General features: G+C 35.4%; 1 long non-coding RNA gene across 3 annotated transcripts; it reads left to right on the forward strand.

Moving 5' to 3' along the window:
* Positions 1–4,692: 4,692 nt before the first annotated feature.
* LOC309849047 lies at positions 4,693–25,174 on the forward strand. 3 transcript variants are annotated; one of them, XR_014303451.1, is made up of 7 exons: positions 4,693–4,819; positions 6,609–6,905; positions 7,168–7,278; positions 10,126–10,260; positions 16,857–16,950; positions 17,964–18,073; positions 23,673–25,174. It is a non-coding gene; the product is annotated as an uncharacterized lncRNA (long non-coding RNA). The 3 variants fall into 3 exon arrangements; XR_014303452.1 differs by having other exon boundaries at positions 4,694–4,819; positions 16,861–16,950; XR_014303453.1 differs by lacking the exon at positions 16,857–16,950 and having other exon boundaries at positions 4,695–4,819.
* Positions 25,175–27,060: the final 1,886 nt, after the last annotated feature.

A 27,060-nucleotide genomic window follows, 5' to 3' on the forward strand; every position in this document is an offset into this window, starting at 1 on the left:
TGGCCCAGATACTAATGGAAGGACCCTTAAGTCACTACAAGAGAGACACCCAGTAGATCCTTCTAAGCCACATTGAACTGAAGTGAAAGTAAAAAGAGGCTTTCATAGTATTGAGCAAATGAAATGTGAAGTTCTTTGTTAAAACAACTAAAGACATTTTCTTGACTAATATAATAGTATACAAAGGTTTTGATTAATTTTATAATCCTCTTTTTAAATTTTTAAATAAAATTGAGTATTCCCTGTCTATTTTCTGGTACCAGCGATGTTTCTGAATATCTAAGCACATGCAATCTTAAGCCCATCTCTTGCTCTATTTCCTACTTCTGCTAAACTTGATCTGATTTCCATTTTGCCTTTGGAAGACATTCTCCTTTCTACAAGGATTGTTTTATGAAAAACAACCTGTTTTTCATAATTACTTGAGAATATCACTTCATACAACCTTTACTGAATGTTTTTAGAGAATGAATTCTATTATCATGAAGAAACACATAAATTATGAGCATTATGCAAACTTCTGATGAGTCCTTTAGTCTCTACTACTTTCTCCTTGATGTATATTTCCCTCACCTGTTTTCACCTGTTCTCTCTTTTCCTCTTCTTTCTCTTTCATTCTCTGCTTCCCCTAAGAAACTCCTTTTAACTTTTTCTGCAGACATGTTTTCTTCGCTTAGTTTGAGTTCACTAAAGATCTTATTTATACTCAAGCACATCCATTAGGATGTACTCACTTTAAAAAGTTACAAAAGTTACACACTATGATATCTTTGATATGAGGAATTTGAGAGGCAGGGTGGGGATTTGTGGGGGGAAGGGAGGGCAAAATGAAACAAGATGGGACAGGGAGGGAGACAAACAATAAGAGACTCTTAATCTCAGGAAACAAACTGAGGGCTGCTGGGGGTGAGGAATGGGAGAGGGTTAATGTGGCTGGCTGATGGACATTGAAGAGGGTATGTACTATGGTGAGCTCTGTGAAATGTGTAAGCTTGATGATTCACAGACTTGTACCCCTGGGGCAAATAATACATTATATGTTAACAAAAAAAAAGTTACTCACTTGACAAAAATTCTGTAACTACCATTTAAAATAACCTTTTTCCCCTCACCAAGAGAAAACAGCCCATTTTTTTTAAAGGTTTTATACACTTATTTGACAGATAGAGATCACAAGTAGGCAGAGAGGTTGGCACAGAGAGAGGGGGAGGGAAGCAGGCTCCCTTCTGAGCAGAGAGCCAATGCCGGCGGGGGCGGGGCTCCATCCCAGGACCCTGAGATCATGACCTGAGCTGAATGCAGAGGCTTTAACCCACTGAGCCACTTAATGCCCTGAAACCTCTCATCTTTAAAACACCACCTCCCCGACCAACCCGTACCACCCATTTCCCGGGATTTTTTTTTTTTTTATAAACATATATTTTTATCCCCAGGGGTACAGGTCTGTGAATCGCCAGGTTTACACACTTCACAGCACTCATCAAAGCACATACCCTCCCCAAAGTCTATAACCCCACCCCCCTTCTCCCAACCCCCCTCCCCTCAGCAACCCTCAGTTTGTTTTGTGAGATTAAGAGTCACTTATGGTTTGTCTCCCTCCCAATCCCATCTTGTTTCATTGATTCTTCTCCTACCCACTTAAGCCCCCATGTTGCATCACCACTTCCTCATATCAGGGAGATCATATGATAGTTGTCTTTCTCTGCTTGACTTATTTCGCTAAGCATGATACGCTCTAGTTCCATCCATGTTGTCACAAACGGCAGGATTTCATTTCTTTTGATGGCTGCATAGTATTCCATTGTGTATATATACCACTTCTTCTTGATCCATTCATCTGTTGATGGACATCTAGGTTCTTTCCATAGTTTGGCTATTGTGGACATTGCTGCTATAAACATTCGGGTGCTCGTGCCCCTTTGGATCACTACGTTTGTATCTTTAGGGTAAATACCCAATAGTGCAATTGCTGGGTCATAGGGCAGTTCTATTTTCAACATTTTGAGGAACCTCCATGCTGTTTTCCAGAGTGGTTGCACCAGCTTGCATTCCCACCAACAGTGTAGGAGGGTTCCCCTTTCTCCGCATCCTCGCCAGCATCTGTCATTTCCTGACTTGTTGATTTTAGCCATTCTGACTGGTGTGAGGTGATATCTCATTGTGGTTTTGATTTGTATTTCCCTGATGCCAAGTGATATGGAGCACATTCCCCGGGATCTAAAGAGATTCTCCAAGGGTATTCTGATCTACCTTTTTTGAAGAACATGTTTAAGTGCAGAGGCCAGAAACCTGCGGTTAGGAAAATATGAGAGGTTTATACATGGGAAGGATCCAGGCCTCTGAATCTCTGGTTCTTCTGTGATCCATCACTGAAGCAGGAATGCTCCTGTTCTTACCAGCACGTCTCTTAAATTCTTCATGAAGTTTAATACCAGCTAATTTTTTAAAATTTATTTGACAGAGAGAGATCACAAATAGGCAGAAGGCAGGCAGAGAGAGAGGGGGAAGCAGGCTCCCCGCTGAGCAGAGAGCCCGATGCAGGGCTCCATCCCAGGACCCTGAGACCACGACCCGATCTGAAGGCAGTGGCTTAACCCACTGAGCCACCCAGGCGCCCCATAATACCAGCTAATTTTTAAAACCAAGCTTATTAATATCAAACCATGCCATTGAATTTCTTATGTCGAGGCTGAATTCATATCCCTGGAGGACTAAAAATGAAACATGAAAAGTGTGTTTTGAGCAACAGTAGAAAACATCTCAGATTTCTTCTGTATTACACAAAAATCATGAGCTCTAGCTATTAGAAATGGCAAGAAAAAAATATTAGAGAAGAGACAATAAAATAAAATTGACAGAACAGTGATTTTTGCAGGCAAAGCTTACAAACCAAAAAGAAAGCTAAACTGAAATTAACCTAAGCCTTCCAACTATTTGTTAGAGCAGTGGGTGGGGGCATGTGTAAAAAATCCTGACAGAGCCATATTAGAGTTCTCTCTCTGATTCTTATGCAGGCTGGCATAAGCTACCATTAATTGCTTGAGGGCTATATAACCCTTTTTTATTGAGTTTATTGAAAAGAGTGTTTGAGAGATGCCTATCCAACTCTGGTGAGCTGAGTAGGTTAAATAAAGCTTAAACAAAGCTTTTTCCATCTCAAGCATCCAAGTTACTCGGCATTTTCAGAATCACAGTGAGACCCCAGAGACAAGAGTCGACAAAACCAGGCCATAAAATCAGGAAGGCATTGAATGTTTGGATTCAGGACTAGACACAGGGAAAATGAAAAGAATGCCTTTAAAATGTGCACTCTCTGCAACAAAGCAAAACCAATTTACGAACATTTCTTTGAGATTACAGAGGAGGGACACTGTGTTTTCAGAAAGTAAAACAAACCTAAAACATTTGCAAATCCTTCACAGTGCCCATGTTTTCTAAGCCTTCCCATACCTATTTCTAACAAATTGTTAACCTAAGTCTTAAATAATATCGGGGTTCTTCTTTAATCGCCCGGCCACATGAAAACATTGCTAGGACAACTTCCAAGTCTTGCTAAGCATCTTTGTCAGTGAGAGACCCAGAAGCTTCATCTTACTGATTTCATACCAAATTTGCCTTAAAATTTGCCTTAAAAATTTGCCTTAAAAAGTTGCATGTCATTGACCAAAAATTCTCCTATCTGGAAGTCTGCAAAACGTTAAGTGTCAAGTATGAGGCAAGCACATGTTTCTATTTTCAGTTTTCAGACATTTGTAATAAATATTTGATGTTGTCACTTCCAAATTCTTCTATTTGGGGCAATATTAAACCTGCACAGATCTCTTATTATATCACTCTAGATATAACATTATTATATTGTTATTCAAATGATGTACTCAAATGTTTTTATTCCAGATTTCCCTTTTTCTCCAGCTCCCACCTTCTATTTTCTTCTAATTTTGAAGCATCATATTTTATACATATTCTAACTTGCATCATCTCTATTTTTAAAATTATAATTTTCTGATCTGTATTGAGAAGTTGATTCTTTGTTAACTTCATAGATAATAAATGTTATGTTTCAAAAACAATCTTTGCCTCCACATGTACACCAAGTTATTCATTATTTTAAAAATATATTGGACTAACTATTATAATGACTGCCACTTTTATTTTCTTTTCCCTTTCTCCTTTATCATTTCATGGACTTGTAAATATGGACTAACTCCTTATTAAGATGTAAAATGAGTCTGAAACACTGACTTATTTTGATAGATTTTTCTTGACATCAACCAACAACAGTAAATGCACACAATCATGTACCTGCATAAATTAACTGATACTTTAAAAAGCATTTTATTAAAAATGATTTTAATTCTTAAAATTTCTAAAGATCAAATTCTTATAAATTCTAAGATTCTGAAGATTTTCTCCTATATTTTCTTCTAAAGGTTTTGTGGTTGTTGTTGTTCTTTTTATTCCTTTGTTTATTTTAGTTCTAACTCATATTTAGTTCTATAATCAATTCTTAATTAATTTTTTGTGGGTGCTGTGAATTAAGAGCTGAATTTTCAAGTTAATATTCAGTTTTTCCAACACCATGGGATTAAAGTGTTAATACTTTCCCCTTTGAATTAACTTGACACTTTAGTTAAACATTAGTCAAACGGGGCACCTGGCTGGCTCAGTCATAAAGTATGTGACCCTTAATCTCAGGTTGGGAGTCAAGCCCCATATTGGGTGCAGAGTCTACCTAAAAAAAAAAAAATTCTATCAAACATATCCATGTGGGTCTATTTCTGATGATTTAGTATTTTCCTTTTATCTTCATTCAGTTTAGGTAAGTTTTGTATTTTTTAGGAATTTGTACATTTTATCTACTTATCCAATTTATTGGTTCACTGTGCTCTCTTACAATCTTTGTACTTTTGGTTTCATTGATTCTTTTTTTTTTTTTCTGATTTCTGTTTTAGCTATCTCCACGCTAACATTTTTAAAAAATTTTCTTCTGCTAGCTTTAAATTTAGTTCACTCTTTTTTTCTCCTTTTCTAAAATATAAAATTAGGTTATCAATTTAATTTCTTTAAGTGTAGGCATATATAGTTTTAATTTCTTTTTTCCCCTGAGGACTGCCTAAGTTTATTCTGCTTATAGTTTATTGAATGGATGTGTAGATTCATGTCTTTCATCAATTTAGGGGGGTACTGTTTGACCATTATTTCTTCAAATATTCTTTTTTGATTTATTTCCTTTTGATACTCCTGCAATGTATATGTTGATTCATTTGATGGTATCCCACGTGTCTCTCAGGTTCTATTCACTTTTTTTCATCACTCTTTCTTTCTGTGTCTGACCCAATAATTTCAACTGTTCTATCTATAAATTTGTTAACTCTTCTACCTGCTCAAATTTGTTATTGAATGCCTCTAGTGAATTCTTCATTTGTTACTGTACTTTTTAGTCCCAGAATTTGTTTGTTTCATATTTAAAATTTCAATCTCTTCACTGATACTCTAATTTTATTCACACATCATTTCCCTGATTTCTTGTAGTTCTTTATCTATAAATTCCTTTAGTTATTTGGTCTATTCCTTGAGCTATTTAGCTATTTGAGTTGTTTTAAAGTTTTCACTTAGTAAGTCTGACCTTCTTTATTTTCTGTCAATTTACTTTGCCCTTTACACATTTCCCATTTCTTTATATGCCTTGATTTATGTCTATTGAAAACTGGGCACTTAACTTAGAATATGGTAACTCTGGAAATTAGATTTTCTGCCTTCCCCAAGCTCAGCTGACTTTTCAGGTGGTGAGGACAATAGTAGTCTCCCTGTCCAGTGACATCAAATTATTCCCATAAAGACTACATTCCTTGTCATGAATAGCCAGCAAAATCTCTGCTTCCCAGCTTGTATTCAGCTAGTGTTTTGACACAGATATCCTTGAATATTAGGAGCTAACAATTAAAAAGGAGCCAGTCCTTTCATATTGGCTTTGGTCTGGGGCACTCATTCCATACTTAGTGGCTTGCACAGAACCTATAGATCCGCCCAAAGTGAAAACTTAGAGTATACTCCAGTATTCTCTGAGCATGTGTTTTGGCCAAGGCATGCGCATGGCGTTCTAAATTCCCCAATGTAGATGCTGCTTCTGAGTATTCTCATTTCCCAGAGAAATTCCTCAGTTTATGCTCTAGAGCCTCGGGTGCTCTGTTTTTACTGAAATCCTTTTCCTCATGCATATGAACATTGTTAATTTGGCTTATAGTGTTTTTGAGCAATGCCCACCACTAGAGTTCCCAGCATGGTGACAGAGAGACAAGATAAGTACTTTCCATTGTCCTTCAGACAGACCTTGGACAGGTTAGAACAGATGTACAGAATAATTTGCAAATAGTTCTGCTTTGTTCTCTCTGAAATTACTGGGTTCTCCCCAGAAATGCAAAGATCTCCACAGCTGTGGTGAAGGGTGGGACAAAGGCAAGTAAAAACAACAAAAACTGTTCCTAACTCTTTAAATTTACCTTTTTCTTGACTCAGCATTTGCTTAGCTACTACAAATGTATATTTTCCAGAGTTCTGACAAATTTGCTTCTGACAGTTTCTGTTTGTTTTTTTCAATGTTTCCATAGGAGGAGGAAAACTAGTAGCTGCCTTCCACAATTTTACTGTCACTTCCTTTATGTCCATTCTTGAAGTGACCATTGGAAATGTTGTGTCGAAAAGGATTATGAGTCTAAGGCAAATGGAAGAAAATGTCAAGATCGAGTAGCTATGTCTGTTATAACAGAGGAAAAAAAAGTGTTACAGCAAATAGTCCACAAACTTACCAACTCTGGACAAACCCAAATAAATACTACATCACTTAGTCAACTATAATCCAGAAGAGCACCACGATTACTGAATTACCACTCTAGTACTGACGGAAGGTATTTCAAACTACCTGCACATGTATATTCTCATGAGTGTGTATGGTACTAACTCATAAAGATACCTTTTTCTCCAAGGAGGAAATGTTCTTAACAATGTGATGTGGTAAATCAAGAGGAAAACTTGTCATCAGATATACCTAGATTCAAATGATAGCTTTACCCTTTACTAGTGTGTATTTAAGCAATTGGCTCAATTCTTGGATTAAGTAAGCTTATTTCTAAAATTGTTTATTGGATTTGTTTTTAATTTTTTCAACAGTTTGTTGAAAACAGGAAGCAAGATATCTGTGAACATGCTTTGATCTACTAACATTATGATGATTATTATGCCTGCTAGAGTAATTCTAGCCCCAGTCAGGCTACTGAGAAGGTAAGTAACAGGAAATACTGAGGTTGCTCATAACTAGAATATCAGTGCTCATGTATTTTTATCTACCCCAAAGGATCCCAGTTTATATCCATTATCCCAGTATATAAATACTGTCCTCTTTCAATGTTAAAGTATCCTGATTTGGATAAGTCACACAATAGTACATTGATCTCCTAGAAAGAGTATCAACAATAATTTTCTAGTGGTCTGGTCTGTCAGGGAAGAAAAGAGCAGTATCTTTGTAGTAGAGAATTCATAATAAATATATCTCTCATTTTTCTCTATGAATTGCCTACTGCAACTACCATTCTTTTCTTCTTCCCTAGTAGGAAAAAATCAATTTTCAATTGGGCATATTGCTACCAAGAATAAAAGACAAAATCCCTAAATCTCTTGGAGCTTAGTCAACCAGAAGACTATGTTTTGAATAATGGTAAAAAGTATTGATGGAATAATTAGTTAAGTTATTAAACAAGATGATTCAAATCAGAGGAACAACAACAAAAATGATGTATATGGGGGGGGGTGCTTCCCAGTTTCTCTGCTCCATTCAATAGTTTCCCTCTTGTGGTTTGTCATATAGACATGATAATCAGAACCATGGCAGAATCTTTGAGCCCTCAAGTGAACTTAAGGATACGTATCATTCACTGGAATGGTACACAATAGAGAACAAGACCAGGCTTCCTTGATGGCAATAGGTTCTTACCCACCAGCCCTGGACTACTTAGAATATCTAAGAGAGAAATAATTCATGTGATGCTTAAGTAACTACTTAAGTAACTACTTTCTGGGTCAGACTATCACAATTCTAATTTATATAGAATTTGTTAAATGGGCATGAAAATTAAAATATTGGAATCTGAAATGTGTCTCTATTAAAGAATAAAATTCAACTGAGTAAATTTTAAAAATCTTATTGGCTTCATGTAGCAGTTCATGAATTGAGCAGCATCCAATCTAGCAGTAAAAAAGACCTCTAAAGAACTGTATGTGGCAAGGGACTTTAGAGGCAAAAGATTGTGGGACACAACAAAGGCAGTCCTGAGAGGAAAATATATAGCGGTACAAGCCTTTCTCAAGAAACAAGAAAGGTCTCAGGTACACAAGCTAACCCTACACCTAAAGGAGCTGGAGAAAGAACAAGAAAGAAACCCTAAGCCCAGCAGGAGAAGAGAAATCATAAAGATCAGAGCAGAAATCAATGAAATAGAAACCAAAAAAACAATAGAACAAATCAACGAAACTAGGAGCTGGTTCTTTGAAAGAATTAATAAAATTGATAAACCCCTGGCCCGACTTATCAAAAAGAAAAGAGAAAGGACCCAAATAAATAAAATCATGAATGAAAGAGGAGAGATCACAACTAACACCAAAGAAATACAAACTATTATAAGAACATACTATGAGCAACTCTACGCCAATAAATTTGACAATCTGCAAAAGAAAAGCAGGAAAAAGAAAGTTCTACTGGGCATTTGCTGATTGGTTAAAACAGCATTATTTACTTTATTTTCTTGTGTAAACGGGAAGTCCTAGAGCTGGGTCGGGTAACTTGGACTGAACAGACAAGCACTAATTTGTTGATCTATGTCTTCCTTATTTGGAAGAATCAAGCCTAGAACCTTCATTAAGTTTGGTTCAGTGACATGGGGTTTAGCATGAGTATCTCCATTTAGGGTGTAATCTGATTACTCTAACACCACTGATATTATAGGCTGGGAACCTGGCAAAACTTACAATTCATTGCTAAAACATTTGGTCAAACTGCCGCCTGCCTTTCTTTGGAAAGCAGACAAAATGCTGTCTGGAAAGCAGACTAAATGGCCTTAAGGGAAAGTGTGGGAAAATTAGAATGTTGTCTGGGCTGGCTGCTTTTTACTGTTTTCAACAAAGTTCCAGGACTGATGAACTTAGACTTGATCCAGCTTATCTGCAGGCAGAGATGTTAAGGTGTTCTCTCTATGCGGCCTACAATCTAAATGCATTAAATTTGGAGACTTTTAGGATTAAAAAAAAAAAAAAGTAGAAGAAGAAGAAAAGGAAAGGAAAGGAAAGAAAGAGAAAAGAAAAGAAAAAAGAAAAGAAAAGAAAAGGAAAGGAAAAAAAAAGAGGAGGGAAAAAAAAGAAGGTAACTTCTCTATGCTCCAAAGTGAAGCACTTTTAAGTCTATTCTGAAGAAGCAGTATTGCCAGGAGATAAATTATGGGCCCCAAAGCTTTTAAAAAGGCTTTCCATTAATAGTTCTCTATCAGACAATGGGAGGCAGCTAGCAGCAAAGATCAGATTAAGTATGTTGTCTTCCCACCCAAGTCTATTCTTTTAAGTGGTCTCAAGGCATTATCAGGCTTAAAACCTACCAGATCTGGAAGCCAAAAGAAACTATAAACTTGGACTACAGCTGTCTGTGACTTTAAAAATTTAATACCTGAACCTCTATGGGAAGGAAATGGGCTTTAGAATCTTCACAGGCTCTATGAAGAGACATCCTCTGCCTAAATTAGAAAGAGCCATTGACGGTTATGGGGAAGGAATAACCCCTTCAGAAGCCAGGGTCTGAAACAAGGGAACATAGACAACATGGCAGGAGAGTTTCTCCAGAAAACAGACGTTGAACAAACAGGTAATACAACCAAGGAACCCATTCTATTACCAGGTTAAAGGACTTCACTATTTGTAACTAGCAGGATTCCAGCATTTTGATGAGCTAATGATACCAGTGTTTTCTACCCTACATTTGTTCTAAATGGAGTTTTTATGCCATTCTCCCTGCTCCTTCTTTTTCGGGTGTGTATCAAGAAGATAAACTGTTTTTGTTCTGTTCTGTTTTGTTTTGTTTCCGCTTAGTAAGTCAGCAAACAATAAAGAGCTACTGGATCTGATAGAGAATCAGCAATCATCAAGAGACTTTGCACATTGAGCTAGATGCATAACTGGACAAGCTTCCTTGAAACTATCTGTGGCCGTGTGATTAAGTTCCAGGTAAAAAGTTGTAAATGATTTAGTACTTCAGTAAATTTCTTCAAAAAAACATGTAGCCTTTCTCCTTTTCTTATTCTATTCTTAATAACTGGGATGCACATGGGATGATTAAAGCTCCAGCAGCCACCTTAGATCAATGAGGGCCATAACTAACAATGGCCAAAGAGGTAGAAGACAATAGGGGTTGCCATACCAGCTCCAGATTATTTGAAAAAAAAAAAAAAAATCAGTTTCTCTTCTGTTAAGACATCATTTTTAGTGTTGTGTGTGTGTGTTTGTGTTTACTATGATCAGCTTAATGAAAGAATATATTCTCTTACGTGATTAAAACAAAGAGGCAAGGGAATGTTTCATATGTATCCTGAGGAGCTATATTCCAAGCACCTTCAGTGCAATGGCCTAATTCAGAGAGATTGCCTCGATCGTTCTTACATGCTCTTACTGTTCTAAAGGTATTTATTTTACCCAATGACAAATATGTAGTAGTTTAGTGCATATGATAAAATACATTTTATATTCATCTTTTAAATTTCTAGTATTTTAAGTGGATACTTAATCACATTGCCCTCATGCAAAATACAGTTGCCTATGTTTACTCTTTTCTTAGCCTCTCAGAAACTTCCATAGATGGCAGTCCTACAGAGTTTCTTTATTACAGTATATTATGACAAATCATGGGTAACATATGCCATGTAATGCTGTACAGATTTCTCTCCCCAAGGATCAAGGTATTTTTTAGCCCTCAAACATGGCTTTTTGGAAAAGTGGTTCTGGGCATAATGGGAGGGATTCAAGAAGACCCCCTTGAACTCTTCTGGCAACACTGAGTTCAATGAACTCATCAGTTGTTTTCCAATCCTGATTTCTTCTCCCAAGGTTGTTATGCAGGGAGCAGACTGTAGTAAGGGCATCTGCAGGAGCCCCTCTATGACCAAGAAGCCTTCAATGTTGAATCTGTGCTTTCCGAATAGCAGTCAATGGCCTAGGCACCTGGTTGTATTCTTTCATCCGTATATCCATTCATCCATTTTATTTCTTCATTCATACATCGTTCACTGACTTCTACTCTATGTTGGGTCCTTTGGTGGGTTCTGGAGACATCTGAATGAATTTAACAGGCCCCCCACATTGGATATTTAGTCTAGCAAGGACACTATGAAGCTATCGCCTATCTTGGAGCCTAAAAATAAACCCAAGAAAGCAATATGGTACACTTTGGTTTGCCATGGAGATAGCTGCTGTATCTAGATTGGCCACAACTGCTCACATTTACTCCCAGTTTGTGGTGTCAAATGAAGGAAGAGCTTCATTTCTGCTAGATCAAATCCAAATGGGAGATTATCAGATATGCATCCCATAAATCTGGCATTGGGATGTTTGGAAGTACTGTAAGGTCAATAAGGAAATTAAAATTGCCTATAGGTCCTAAATTCTGAAACCTGAACCTGGACCATGTTAGGGATGACCAGACTCCTCCACTCCCCATGGCCCAAATCATTCCATACATCATTAGAAGCCCTTAGAAACCAGCTGTATGTCTTTGGTAGAGGAGAATGAGACACCGAACCCCTGAAGGATTGAAGTTATGGATGTTTGCTGCAAACACTATGATCTCAGCCAAAGATCTATTAAGAAAAAGAAATTTCTTGGTATAATCATATTATGATGACAGTAGTGACAAAGCTCTTCATCTATGGGGGTTCATGAGGTGAAAAATTCCATTATGACCTACGTTACACTGGTAAAAGTGACATGGAATTTTAGCAGCTGAGTCCCACTGGGACATTCCTATATGTTGTACCACACAATTAGGTGTGCTTGTGGAGAAACGTGTATGTCACTGGAAAAACAGCTCTCACAGGAACATTGCACGCATTATACCAGCATTACACAGAGAAGCAGCACTGGGCTCTGCTTTAATTTGACATCTGTCCTCTCTCCCAAACAACTGGACTAACCCATGCATATCACTCCAACGCTGGTGATGTCTCAATCTGTGAAAGAGTGAATTTCTGTCACTGTCAGCTGTGAAACGGAGAGAGGTAATTTTGCTGTGACCCACATGAGGAAAATCAGATTAGGACACAGCTCTGTTTCGTGTTTGGTGGGATAAAGAAGGTGAAATCTATAATGATCACATTATGACTATAGTTGACTAATAAGACCTATATTTAATTAAAGGGGAAAAAAAAAAGCCTTAGTAAAAAGAGCTGCATCATCCAAAGTTACAAATCTCTTCCCTAAGGTAATCCTCATCCAGTGAGTGATGAAAGTTGTGGTACAAAGGCTTGGTCCCCTTTCTTAAAATTTGGAATAATTCTGAAAGGCCATCACAGCTGTAGTTCCCTATGTGTGTTCTGCTGAGACACCGCATTGATCACATCACAGTTTAACTTCTCCTACTACCCAGTCCTGCTTTCCTTCCTCCCTCACATGCATTAACTTCAAGAACACCTCCCAATAAACACCCTCCTGCATGTGAACCCCTGACTCTGAGTCTCTGTCCTCGAAAACACAAAATCAGACATTATTTATATGTGCAGATTAATGTAATTACGTATCTTTGTCAAATTTGTATCTACAGGGTATACTTGTAACAGGGAATGGGATTAGACTTTATTAGTTTAGCATTATGTGAGTTTTCAGTCATTGACATAAATCCTCAAGACTAGTGCATAAGAAAGATCCGAAGAAGATCAAACTATCAGATACATATTACCGTATAACCAAGCACTCTACATTTACTGATTTTAAAGAGCAATTGTTGTATGTGTCATGATTTTATGGCTGGACAGTCCTTCTGTTGACCTCATCTGGGCAAACTCTTGTGGCTGCAGTTAGTAAGGCAAGTAGTATCTGAGCTCCAGATGGCATGACTGGACTTCTCTCTCCATGTAGCTCAAGGAGGTGAGGCTGGTCTTTACATGGTGGGATCAGGAAAACATTCCAAAAAGGTAATCGCCATGCCAAAGCACTTATCAAAATAGGCTTGGTTCTCCTTTGCTGATATCCCATTGGTTAGAGCAAGTAACATGGCCAAATCCAGATTCAATATGGAATGGTATTGTACAAAGTCACATGTCCAGTGAGGTGTGGTTTGTGTGAGCTCTCTCTCCCTGTGTGTGTGTGTGTGTGTGCGTGTGTATGTGTGTATGTGTGTGTACACATGTTAACTTTTATACAGGGTTCATTGAGTGGCTTTGTTGTTTTTAAGTTATACAGACACATTCACACATATTTGTTTGGTAAGCAAATATAAGCTTGTGAACTTGAAACTATTATTATCCTTGACTTATTGATGAAGAAATTGAGGTATGTGGAATTAAGCGACTTGCTCCAGGCATAGAGCTAAGCAGAGGAGAATATGGGATTTGAATCCTCATGGATTCACCCTAAAGATCTGCACTGTGGTTTTGCCCCTCTGCTCCATATCTTCCCCCTACTGCCGTCCCCAGGGTATGGGGGTAGAGAGTGTAGTAGTATACTGTCAGATAGGAAGATGGAAGGGATTTTAGAGGTTATCAAGCACTTTGCTTTATAGATAATTTGGGGACCTAGAAATATGAGATAATTTTCCTCAACTCATGCAACTAAAGTCCTTTACATTATGGGGCACAACTTTTCCGTCTATGTCAGCATATTGAAAAAAAGGTTTGGAAGATTCAATTTTTTAAATCTACAGATGAGCCCGAATGGATTCAAACTCTGCCAAATCATGAAAGGTAAAGATGGATTCTTTTTACCATTAAAGAGCACCAGAACTAGAAGATGCCCAATGTAACATAAAAGATAAAAGGGATTTATGCTTTGTACTTTACACAGTTGGTAGTAAACATATGCAAGTCATTACCCCAAAAGGTTATACAGTCTGAAAATATAAATAGGTCCAGGAAAGGCTTAGATAAATTCATGAGCTGAGTTTATAATGGGTTACCAAAAGGAAGTTAGGGATCACAGACTCCCTGAGGTTCGGCTGTGGAGGGCAAGTAGCATGTTTTCCTGAAAAACATCAAAGAAACTATGCTGGATCCCTTGAGTTGATATGACTCAATATGACAGTTATACTCTCATATTCTTCCTATATGATCCCTGATCCACGTAATAGCATTTATCTAAAGACTCGGTTAGTCCTCATTCATTTACTGTACAACTATTTCAGAAAAATTATTCTTTTCCTTTTCCATCAACAAACTACCAATGCATTTCTTTCACAGGCCCTTCATAGTATCATGGAAAATTTTCTGTTTTCTGACTTCTTTCTACATCCCATTTTTTTTATATCAAACTCTTTGCTTTTTCTTTTTTCAGCTCTCTTAAAATTGTTTCCTTTACCTCCCTTTCATCTTTATTATTTTCCTCTTTCCAACCCTTTCATCTCTTTCTAGCCATTTACCTTCAACCCTTTCTTTAAACTTTATGATACAGGAGATATATGTCAGTAACCTGTTTTTGACTAACTCACATTCTTTATTATTATGAAATAAGAACATGATCCAGTCAAATCTCAAAGTGCATAAAAATAACCTTAGAAAAAATTGTAAATATTATAATAAAATAAATACAAGAGAACAAGAGCAAGCACGTATGCCAATCCTCCACTTGTATAAACAGTTTCTATTGAGATAACATAAAAAAATGTTCCAAAAACAGAAGATCTAAAGTGATAGTTATCTTAGGTGATGTTTGAAGTGTAGCCTTATAGAAATGTTTTTGTTTATTTAGAAAGAGACATTTGCATGATGAAATTTACCTAATACTACCTGTGCTACCAGAATATGTAAATCAGTGAGGGGTTTTGGATCAAAATTGCTGCTCTGAAGACAGTTTATTTTCTTTTCAAAATATATTAGTAATTTGAAGTACATTCTAGACTCAAGTTATTTATTATAATTTTTAAAACATTTATAATCATTTCTGATACATTTAATTTCCAGAAAGTATATTCAAAGGTCTATTTTCTATCTACACTACTTTGTATCACTTATATATGTGTGATACATCCTAAAATAGAATGCAAAGAAAATCAAGTATTTGGAAAATTTGGGTCTGGTTCAAAGTAGCCCAAAAAAACATCACCATTATGCTGGAATTATTAAAATTCTATCAATAAGCTATTAATAAGTTCACTTTGCCATTAATTTTCCACTGCTACTCAACTGCTGTAATATATCCTAGGTGACATGTACAAAAAATCTTCTAAATCTTCTGTATTAGAGTGACTGCTTTTTATTCAAACATACCTTTCAGGATTTTTTAATTTTATACATATATGTATATATATATATATATATATATATATATATATAATATATTATATATATATTTGGAATATTTTATATTTTATATGTATTACTATTCTTTAATTATTCTACATTTAGTGCCTGCTATATATTATAAATTGCCCTTTCCTATAATGACTACATCAGTTAGAAATTAAATTCCAATATCACAGTCACTGATGTCAACATTCTGTTTTATTAGTCCTATCAATTTCTTATAACTCCTCTTCAACCCTATCATGGAGGACATTTGGATTTTCCCTACCTAATTGTTTCATGCTTTGTCAAATTCAAAAAGCAAACACTCTGCGATAACTCATGATACCTAAACTCTGTTAAGTCAGAAACACCATGAAGGGATGGTGCTGCCTATAATCTATTCTACTGAGTGTGCTGGCAAAGGAATCTGGCTTTTCCACAGCAAAATGACAGTCTTAAGGAACAGTGCATAGTGCCTGCCATTGGCAATGCTGTCTGCAGGGTCTGCGACAAAAACCATGTGATAGGGTTTCTGCTGAAGCCATTCTTCAATATAATTTATGTCTTTCTGATAGGGTAGCCCTCAAGTCTGATTTTCTGGCTCTGAAAGAGGTCTGTGAATTTTCTAATAAACTTTATTATATTATTTCCTTCTTATACTAGCTAAAATGGATTTTACTCTTTGAAGGTAAGGATTTTATCTAATAAACTGATCAATAAGTTAAGTCCTTTAAGGATGATAGGAGTATTTTTTGGATCTCCTTTCTCTTCAAAGACTCCAGTCTATCAACTATTCATCTCAATTGCATCCTCTTTCTACTTTTATATTCACTCTGTAAATCCAAACCATGAATCAATCTAAGCATCTGATTTCTCCACTCCAAAGCCTGGGTAGATGAAAATGGGCAAAGAACTCACTCAATCATTTGGAACTATTTGTATTTAAAAAGGAAAAAAAAAAATAAAATTAATAATAAAATACAAAAAAAATAAAAAGAAAGAAAACAGAGCTAAACTATCCAAGTTACATGGTCGTGTGGACAAAACTAATGGCCACAGACGTAGGGTAGATAGATAGATGGATAGCTAGATAATAGATTAGCTTTTTTTTTTTTTTTAAACAGTCACTCCTGCCTCTTTCAGGAGGATTCCATGGAGGCTGGCAAGTACATTTCTCACTTTGATGCCATTGGCTTTCAGATGTGGTTGAAGTTTCACTGATGAAATACATTTGCTCAGAATGTGAGGAGGGAAGAGAGAATGTGAGGGTGATAATGCTAGTTTGCTGGCATGTATTGTTTCTGACTCTTCCTAATTCAATGGTTTCCTTAATTGGAGGCAGGGACTTCCCTAATCCTACTGAAGCAGTGATACTACAAGAAATCGAAGCTGTTTGTGGAGCCTATCCTTCTAGCCCCTCAAAAAATTCCAGGTAACAATTTATCTTTTAAGTAGGTAAAGTGCTTTTTATAGTGTGGAACTGAACCTTACCCAGTATGGTATGGTCGTGTTTGTGTGAAGTACAGTGTTCTCCAATCCTAGGCATCTATTGACATTTTCTTGGGTGCTGGTGACAAACATCATATCCAATTGGAAAAAATTATTCTGACAATCCATTAGATTATTTTTTTTAAAGATTTTATTTATTTATTTGACAGAAAGAGATCAGAAGTAGGCAGAGAGGCAGGCAGAGAGAGAGAGAGGAGGAAACAGGCTCTCCACGGAGCAGAGAGCCGGATGTGGGGCTCGATCCCAGGACCCTGGGATCATGACCCGAGCCGAAGGCAGAGGCTTTAACCCACTGAGCCACCCAGGCGCCCCTAGATTATTTTTTAAATGAATGGTCCTATTACCAAAAGAAATACTCACTGGCATTCTTGTGGTTAAGTTTTGCAGAGTGTATAAATATCTTAATTACTACATAAAGTTCCAGTTCCACTAAAGTAGCAATAAAATGATTATTTAAAACATATAAATGTGCAAGGCCAGAAAAGAAGAGAAGAGACACGAGCAATTAAGAAATTTCAAAATTCTGGAAAACTGAGAGTGGGAGAGTATGTGAAAGAATGACAATGATTCTAACAAAGAAAGCTGGTGCATAAACAACAAGTTGTACCAGGATTTACACTGCGGAATCCTGAACAGCCCAGGATTGTTGCCAACAGCAGGTGTCTGTGAAGGTAGAGATTAGGGACTGAATCAAACATGGGGGCGGGGGGGGGGTCCACAAATCTGTGAACAAACCTCCACCAGGTGCCCTCCCTTACTTAGAGTAGCAAGATGACTACCTGGAAGAATGATTCCTGGGGAAAGTAAATCAAAGAATCTCAGGTTATAGAAAAACCAGGCACAGTCGAAACCAAGAGTGAGGTATGATATTGAAAATAAAGGTGCTAAGGGAAATTTTACTCATCAAACAGTGAAATCTTGGCTTCTTAATTCCAGTCAATTCCCAGAAACCTAGATGTTATAAGCAAGACATAGCATGCCATGGAGGCAGGAATCTCAGAGTTCCAACTGGTGAAGCTGCCAGGTTCAAGAGAGAAGTTCCACAGGTATGTCATGTAAGATTCTCCAGGGAAATTCTCCACCTCTTGTCCTTATCAAGAAGCCCACCATTCAACAATCCCACTCACACATGATCTAGCAGCCATCTGCTTAGATAAAGACCAAAATAAACAAGAAAGAAATGAAGAAAAAATGTAATGCAGGAAGTTCAAAACTCATTACCAACTATAAAGTCTTGAGAAATATAAGAGGTGTAAGTATAAACAAGAAGTGATTATAAAAAGAAAAAAGGCATGTGTTCAAGTAGAGACTCTTGGTAATTAGAAAATAAAATCACAGTAATACTTGGAAAATTTCAATTGAATTTTCAAGAGAAATTTGTGTGTGTTTCCCAAACTGAGATATATATATATATATATATATATATATATATATATATATATATTTAAGAAAGCAAAAATATAGGAATACCTGAAACAGCTAAAAAATTGTTTGGAGGAATACTGTCAAAAATAATGCAAAAAAAAATTCTAATGCACAAGATTTCTAATTCGGTAAGGTTCGCTGAGTGGCCAGATGAAATAATGGAAATAATCGATATTAAGGAAGAGCATGAGAAATACTACAGCAATGACAACAACAAAAGTAGAATCAAAAAACTTCCATGATTAAGGAGTAGGTAGGTGGGATAAAAACAAGTAAAAATTTCTGGGGAGAGTAAAACATATATAGTTTGGAACTATATATGTTCCAATTAATAGCAACCTGGCAACTAAAAGAAAAGGAAAAATGCCTTTGATACAGTGAATTAGCTCTAATAAAAGAAAAGTTTCCATTCAAATACGAGATTAAAAATTATTTTCAATTAAGTTCTCAAAACAAGATATCAAAATTCTAGTACACTCTTTTCAAGATGCTTGAGGATGTATTTCTCTAAAACAAGAGGGAAACAAAGCAAGAAGAAACAAAGGATCCAATTAAGACAGAAGCAACAGGATTTCCTAGTGAAAGAGATGCCCGGGAAGATAACGGACAAGCTCTTGCAAGCATAAATGGAGACCAGCAGGTGTAGGGAAAAACATCATGTACGGACATATAGACACACAAGGAAATAATAAATACCTTATGTGTTTTATCATATAAAGAGGATTTTTTTCAGTTCTTTTGTATAGTGAAAGGATGAATTATTAATGTTTCAAAATACCATCAAAGTCTAAAATGAGGCATTTTTAACTCCAAAAAACAAAATTTGGTGGTATGGGAGTTAATTTACTTTAAAGGTAATTATCCAGTGCATTTGTGGCAAGGGGAGGTATATAGTAGGTAGTGGAAGATAAGAGCTAAGTCACCATCTACCATGTTACAAATCAGATCATTTTAAATTGAAAAAAATCTATAAAAAACATTACAAATTCATTATTTGGAAATATGGAGCTTAATATCTGAAGAAACATGTGGAAATGTTATTTCCCACATAAAAAGTGATTTGCTTGGGGAACTAGAAATGGGGATGTGTGGAGTGTTAGGTTGCTGTTTTGCTGTATGCCTCATGTGTGTGTGTTTGTGTGTGTGCGTATTTAAAATGTATGTGTGTGTATATGTATACACATATATTTACATACTCAATATATATCATTACTTATATACACATATTGTATATATACTTGATAAATATACCACTAAATTATATACAATAAAAAATACAGACAGCAAAAGACCATAATAACGCCTTAAAATCAATCCTGTTATCCCCATTTTGCATAGGAAAAACTTGAAAAAGTCAAAACCTTAGCCAAATATGTGGCAAAAGCAAAATTTATATTCAAGTTTTCCTAAGTCTAGGGCCATATACTTCCTACCCCATTACACTTACTCCTTCAAAATTATGATTATTCTTTGCCCAATTTCCAGTTACCAGCTTGGAGTCCAAGCCGAAAGCATATTTGCTTAGTGTTTTCTCAAGGACATGAGCTGAGTCACACACACTTCTGTTCTGTTCCTTGTAGAGTATCCCACAAGGGGCTGAGAGAAGTGAGGAAACCTGGAGCCATAGAGTGAAGGAAAGCTTTGTGGAGTGTTAAGGCATGTCTAGACGAGGCATGAGAGAGAGAAAATGGAAATATTTTATTTATATTGCTTTAATTTCTAACTTCTAAAGTATCTGAATATGCTCATAAATGTGATTAATCCTGACCTAAATGTTTGCACAATATCTACACTGATATTTAAGTAGAACAAATATTCTTGCATTTTTTTTTGCTTTTATGCTAGAGGGAGAAAAATGAGTTAAGATAATTTTTCCACTATAACCTAAGGAAATTCTCACTAAAAAATGTGATAGAGTCACATATATTAACATATTAATATCAGTAAATGTGATTAATGTAATAATAAACAGCATGTATCAGTGCAAATAGAACCACTTAAAATTGTACTACCAAACGCATTTTCTACTTCAAACACAAGGAGTTTCCAAAAGTTAGACATCTATTTTTTAAAGCTTGCTTATTTGTAATACAAAAAATATATATGTACTCTTTTCCAACATATTATTAGTAAAAAGCAATTATCTATAAAGCTCATATGCTCTTATCTGTGGCCATGAATAATGAAAAGTAGGATGTCACAGACCAGAGAAACACGTATCTCAATATTATTCTTTCTTGATCAGAACATACATGAAAATGTTCATGATTGAATGATTTGATGGGCTTTCTTTTTTTTCCTTGCCACATTTTTTCATTTGCCCAGGGCTAAAAAAAGAAAAAAAAAAAATCTTTAGAAGCAAGTAAAGCTTCCACAGTTCCCAAAGTTGTGTGATTCTCTTTGGCTATTGCTTTAGTCCCCAACTGCAAAGAACCCATCTTTTATTCACTTGTATGATTCTTCTCTGTAGTTCCTGACATCCTTTTAATGCATTTTCTCAGGGACCACAAGAATGACATTCCTCTCCCAATCTTTGTCATTGTTCTTTAAAGTCCCAGCTTCTGCCACAGCCTTTTGTAGAAAGAAGATTCCCTATCCCACAGCTACATTCCTTCCGTTCTGCTCAGTATCACTTGGAGGCGGCCTCCGTTCCTCAGTATATTCATCTTTCTTTGGTCCAGATCAATAGATCATTTTAAATCAGTGCACTGAAGACTGAAAGACCACCTTTTATTGCAGGCTGGTAGTTCAGACGTAAGAGAGTGAATGATTTCTTGGGGTTTGTGGTCCATAATTATATTAACCTTGGTCCCACACCAAGCTATTTGAAACTTCTCACACCTCATTACCAGTCAATGCGTCCTTCTCTGTATAAGAATTGCATTGTTTGACTTTGAAAGACATGTTGTTAAAATCCCTTTACAGGTTGGTGATGTTTCTTTAGAAGAGTGGAACAAATTTCATGGTCAAAGTCAAAATTTTAGCACCCTTTTTATCACAAGGATATCTAACCCTGTGAATCCCAGAACAGTCTATATTGTTAAAACTGAGTTAGAGAAAAAAAAAAAAAAAAAGAAGCGAATTGTTTTAACCATTACCATATTAATATGCTTTACACTTTAGCAAGTAACTCTATTATACATTTGTGTTCAGTGTTTTCTAAATTAAATGTATCACCTCAAATTATAGAAAACTAGTAACAATCATGATTGATTGATAGATTTTTAAATCATTTTGCAATCAATAACCTCAATCCTGCCTTGAGTTTAAAAAGAGAAATAGTTTGGGGAGTGAGAACTTTACTAATGTGAATGAAATGGGTCTGTCTGAGATATTTCCCTGAGACTGCATTGGACATCTTTGAAATGGATTGAGTAGTTATGAATCTAGCCTAACTAATTAAATTCTCGCTGAACAAACAAACAAAAAACAAATAAGAAGAAACACATTATATGTATTTTACTAAGCCCTATGAGGTAATTGGCTTGTCTACAGTTTACAAATAAAATAGATGAGAGATTATATATTTGATTGCTATTGAATGATTGAACAGTCTAAAGCCAAAAGGTTCTCTTTTTGCTCTCAGAGGAATGCTGGAAGACAAAGGAGGGACTATATAAAGTCCCAACTGTTCCTTTTTATGAGAAAACGGTCAGACAAAGACTGGATAAGCAAAAGGGCAATTGTTTGTAGGGAGTATCACCCAGGGAATTCCTTTAAAACACAGTGTATTCGCTCAGCCTGAAAGACCGTGTTTGCTGTTTTACTAGATGGAGTTAATGATTTACCCTTCGAAGATCAGTGACAAATCAAATCAATGTTAGGGTCAAAATTAGAACTCGTATAGTTTGAAAATTTTTAGGTCATGAATTATCTTGAAAATATAAAAGGTAGTATACATACTTACAAAAACTTGGGAAAAAAGGACAGAAGTCTAATTAAACAAATTAATCATCTCTTAACTCAACATTTCATTAATTATCCAAATCATCTTTCAGATATCCAGTTTCCTCGATAATAATAATAAGAGTCTTAATTGTTAGAACAAAAATTTTCTGAGACATAAAAGTCATATAACAAAATAAAGTGTCTCTGAAATCATCACTAAAAGTGGGTATTTTAATTCATAAAATTTTCTAATTAACCCAAGCAACATTTATGCTTTAATTTTCATTGTATTAACAATCACTGTAAAGTATCAGGCTAATTTCATTCCCACGTAAACACATTATATTGAAACATAGTTTTAAACATCTTGCAGGGTCCTGGGAACATCGTACTGAACATAATTTTTCAAACTACAGCCCTACAAATTTAAAGCATATATGTCATTTGGAGCATATTTTAGGCCATAGAAATGTTTACTTTTAATAATATCACCATCAATGAATTAATACCAGACTTAATATTTTAAGTTTCCTTGTTCAATTCTGGATTAAATTTTCACTCTTTTTTTTCATAGATATTTTATGAAGCTCAGAGTATACATATATGAAATTGACTTGTTGAAGCAATTGTCATCTCTTTCTGTATTTAAACATCTTAATAAGTACTATATCATGGTTTGATAGATACCGTCAGGATGTCTACATTAGCACAAACATCTGTTTCCTGGCCCTTCAATTTATCCCTCCAGCTTACATATTACCAAAGACAACTAACATTTTTTAAACACATTACTTCTGCCTATTGTAGACTTGTCCACCTTTCACAATTTTATGTTTCTAACTTTTGTTAGTGTCAAATGATGTTTGGACTTCTTAAGAATTTTGAAATAGAATGACATATAGGCTAATAATGCTTTCTCTCAGGCTCTCACACGGTGGCATAAAACATGGTTGTTTGCCATCTCAATGGTAAAGTAGCCTAGTATACACACAGAACACAGTAAACACTTTGAAATAAACAGAAACTTTTGGTGTAACTTCCTAAGGCCTTTGTTTATCACAATGGTTTACAGAATTGTTCTCCATTTGCCTACAGTATTTAGAAAACAAAGAACAACTACAGCTACATATTTACTCTCAGCAGCTGTTAGATGATGCAGTGCAATCTTGATTCTGAAGTATTTACTATCTAATGGTTCTCACTAGTCAGCTTGTTGGGTTTAGCAAATAATTAATGGCAAGGGCATTCTGGGGGGGTACTCTGCTCTTGATGTGCCTTTCCACTAGTGAGAAGTGTTACCATTTTCGATTTCACTCCCCTCTCCATTTTTAGGTAGTAGAGGGCTGTGGGAAGAGCACTGAACTTGGAGTCAAGACACTTCAGTCCAGTCTCATCTTCCATCTGCTGGTTAAACAGGAGCAAATCTCCCAGCACCCTGAGGATCACATCCCTCTACCGATACACGACTATTAAACTACATGAACTCTAATGTACGTTTCCTTTATTTTCAGAGGGAAAAAAATGTTTTATTAAACATATTTGTACATAATTAAACAAATGTTTAGTTTGGTAAAATGTGCATCACTCTCTCAATTTTCATAATCTCTTTTACCCTAAAAAAATAATTTATTTTTGTTATATATAATAGTCTTGATTCATAAATTCAGACATGTAAGAATTGTAGGGTTTTTTATTGTTAATATTTCTTTTTGACCCCAAATTACCATTATGACACTTCCATGACTCTGAAAGTCATTCTGTTTCCCCATTCTGAAGTCTTAGGCAATACCAGTTCTTGAGAGGGAGGTGTCAGCCATAGGCCCAATTAAATTACCACTCAGATATCTTTTCCTTCTGACCTCACTTCTCCTTCAGTTTTAGAGTCCCTGCTGATTTCATGTCTATGCAGGAGATGAAAATCTTTTATGAGCTTCTCTATGATTTTCTCAGTCTAGGAGATCATGCTGCCACTCCACTGGGGGTGGGGATGAGGGTGACGGAGGTGGTGGGGCAAGAGGTTGCTGCATCCTAACAGGCACTAGGTCTCAGAAGCTTAAAGAACCGCAGGGATCTCTCTTTTTCCCATCCCTCAGACCCAGGAACACTATTTTTAATGAGAGCGGACTAACAAACTCTTTCGTTGTATAGTATACCAAGAAACTGTCCTTCCACAAATTCCTGTCTCTCTTTAAATCCCTTTACGTATATACTTCAAGGTCTCCAGAAGAAAGACATTTGATTAGCTTTAGAATTCCAATAAAGCATGCATGTTTAAAATTTAAAAACCAGGTAATGGGTATTAACGTGGGCATGTGTTGGGATGAGCACTGGGTATTATATGCAACTAATGAATCATTGAACACTACAACAAAAACTTATGAGATACTATATTCTGGCTAACTGAATACAATAAAAAAATTAAAGAGAAGCATTAGAAGAATAGAACTATGACTTTTAAAGCAGTAGAGGAGAAAAATAAATTTAAAAACCTGAACAGTCCAAATAAGGCAAGAGAAAGAAAAAAGAGGAGCAAAAAATGTAAGACATGTGAAAGCAGAAATAAAAATGGGACATAAATACAAACATATTGTAAATCATAATAAGTACAAAATTCTACAAATCAAGACTTAAAGCTAGATATTATCAGGTTAGATCTCCAAAATTACATTCAGCAAGAAACTATTTACTAAAGATAAAATCAGACATTAAAATACAGAAAGGAGGGGCGCCTGGGTGGCTCAGTGGATTAAGCCTCTGCCTTCAGCTCAGGTCTTGATCTCAGGGTCCTGGAGTGGAGCCCCGCATCAGGCTCTCTGCTCAGCAGGGAGCCTGCTTCCCCCTCTCTCTCTGCCTGCCTCTCTGCCTACTTGTGATCTCTCTCTGTCAAATAAATAAATGAAATCTTTAAAAAAAAAAAAAAAAGATACAGGAGGATGAAAGTAAAAACTTGGGAAATAGATATTAGGCAGGTACTTTAGCTAACTGAACTTGAAACGTAATAGACTTTAGGCATATACATTACTGTGGTACTAAAAGAGTCATTATATAATTGTTTAATGATTTCTAATGAGGAATTGAAATAATTAAAATTATTAAAATATGGACCTAATAATGTGAATTTAAAATATGCAAAGCAAAAAATTTAACTAAAGGGAAATTAAAACTTTAGAATTGTAGTAGAAATTTTCATACAACTTGTCATTACTGGATGGATTAAACACATAAATATCAGTATTAGAAGGTCTGGATATAAAAATTAACAAGATTGACATATTAGAAACTATGATCTCTGTGTATAGTAGTAATAAGAAAATTTACATTCTCCCAAGCACATGTGAATTATTTACAAAAAATTAAAAAGCACACACTAGCTCAGAAAGTTTATATCAACATCAAACAATGAGTCTATGTGTGATTAAGTTATGCTGAATTATAAATCAATAAAATTCCATCCATTGGAAATTTTAAGCATTCTAAATACATCATGGTTTAAGAAATGAAAATGGTAATCAAACATTTAAAAGAGAATGATACTGAGACTATTTCAAATAAAATAAATCTTATAGCGCTTAGCTAACGTAGTACTTAGAGGAAAATTTATAGTATTGAATCCATGTTTTAGAAAGAACAGAGACAAAATTAATAAAATGACTGGTTTGAGAAGTTAGAAAATGTACAACAGAGCAATCCCTTTGGAAAAAGGACATTAGTGTAGTAGTAAGAAAGAAAGAATGGAGAAGAACAAACCAAAAGCTGGCTCTCTGGAAAAAAATAGAAAACCTTAAGAATTGAGCATTTGTCTAGAAATATATGGGGCATAGAAACTGATGCTAGAAAATGGGGAGTCAAGCCTATACCTATTGAAGAAAATGAATCAGAAGTTAAAATTCTACCCCCATAAAAGTGTCAGACAGATGAATTTATGGATAATTTTTAAGAAAATAGAATACAGATAATCCCCAATGCATAGAAAAAATTAGAGAATAGCAAAAGAAGAAAATGTGCTAATACATATAATGTTAAGAGATTACTATGACATTGATACTAAATTTAAGGAGGGAGAGAAAAAATAAAAATAATAGGATTTTAAATATATATGCATATGTAAATACATATTCACATCTACATATACATATGTAAATATATAAAATTAAAGAGGGAGAATGTTAAAAATAAAAACAATAGGATTTTAAATATAGATACATATGTAAATGTAAACTCACCAATGTAAATATGCATATATGTGTAAAAATAAATATATGTATGTAAATAAAGTACTAATTCCATGAATCTAACAATGTAATTTATTAAATTGACATATGCAAAACTGGCATGTCTCAAAAAAATCATATTAAGTAAGCATAAATATAATTTTATCAATGTTATCAAATTAATGATTAAAGAAAATTATTTCTATAAATAGAGAGTAAAAGCCATATACATATATATGTAATGTAACGATATCGTTATATTGTTATGCATTGTTAACTGTGAAAGTTTAGAGATATTTTCTTTAAAAGTGAGGTAGATGTTTTACATCATTTTTTTAAATCAACATGGTATTTAAAGTCCTAGGCATTTCCTCCATAAGCCAAGCAGAGAGACTCAATTATCATGGTTTCACTTACTTGTGGAGCATAAGGAATAACATGGAGGACATTAGGAAAAGGAAAGAAAAAGTGATTTGGGGGAAATCAGAGAGGGAAATAACCATGAAAGA

The sequence above is a fragment of the Mustela nivalis genome, assembly GCF_964662115.1.
Source record: "Mustela nivalis genome assembly, chromosome: 15".
NCBI classification, from domain to species: Eukaryota; Metazoa; Chordata; class Mammalia; order Carnivora; family Mustelidae; genus Mustela; species Mustela nivalis.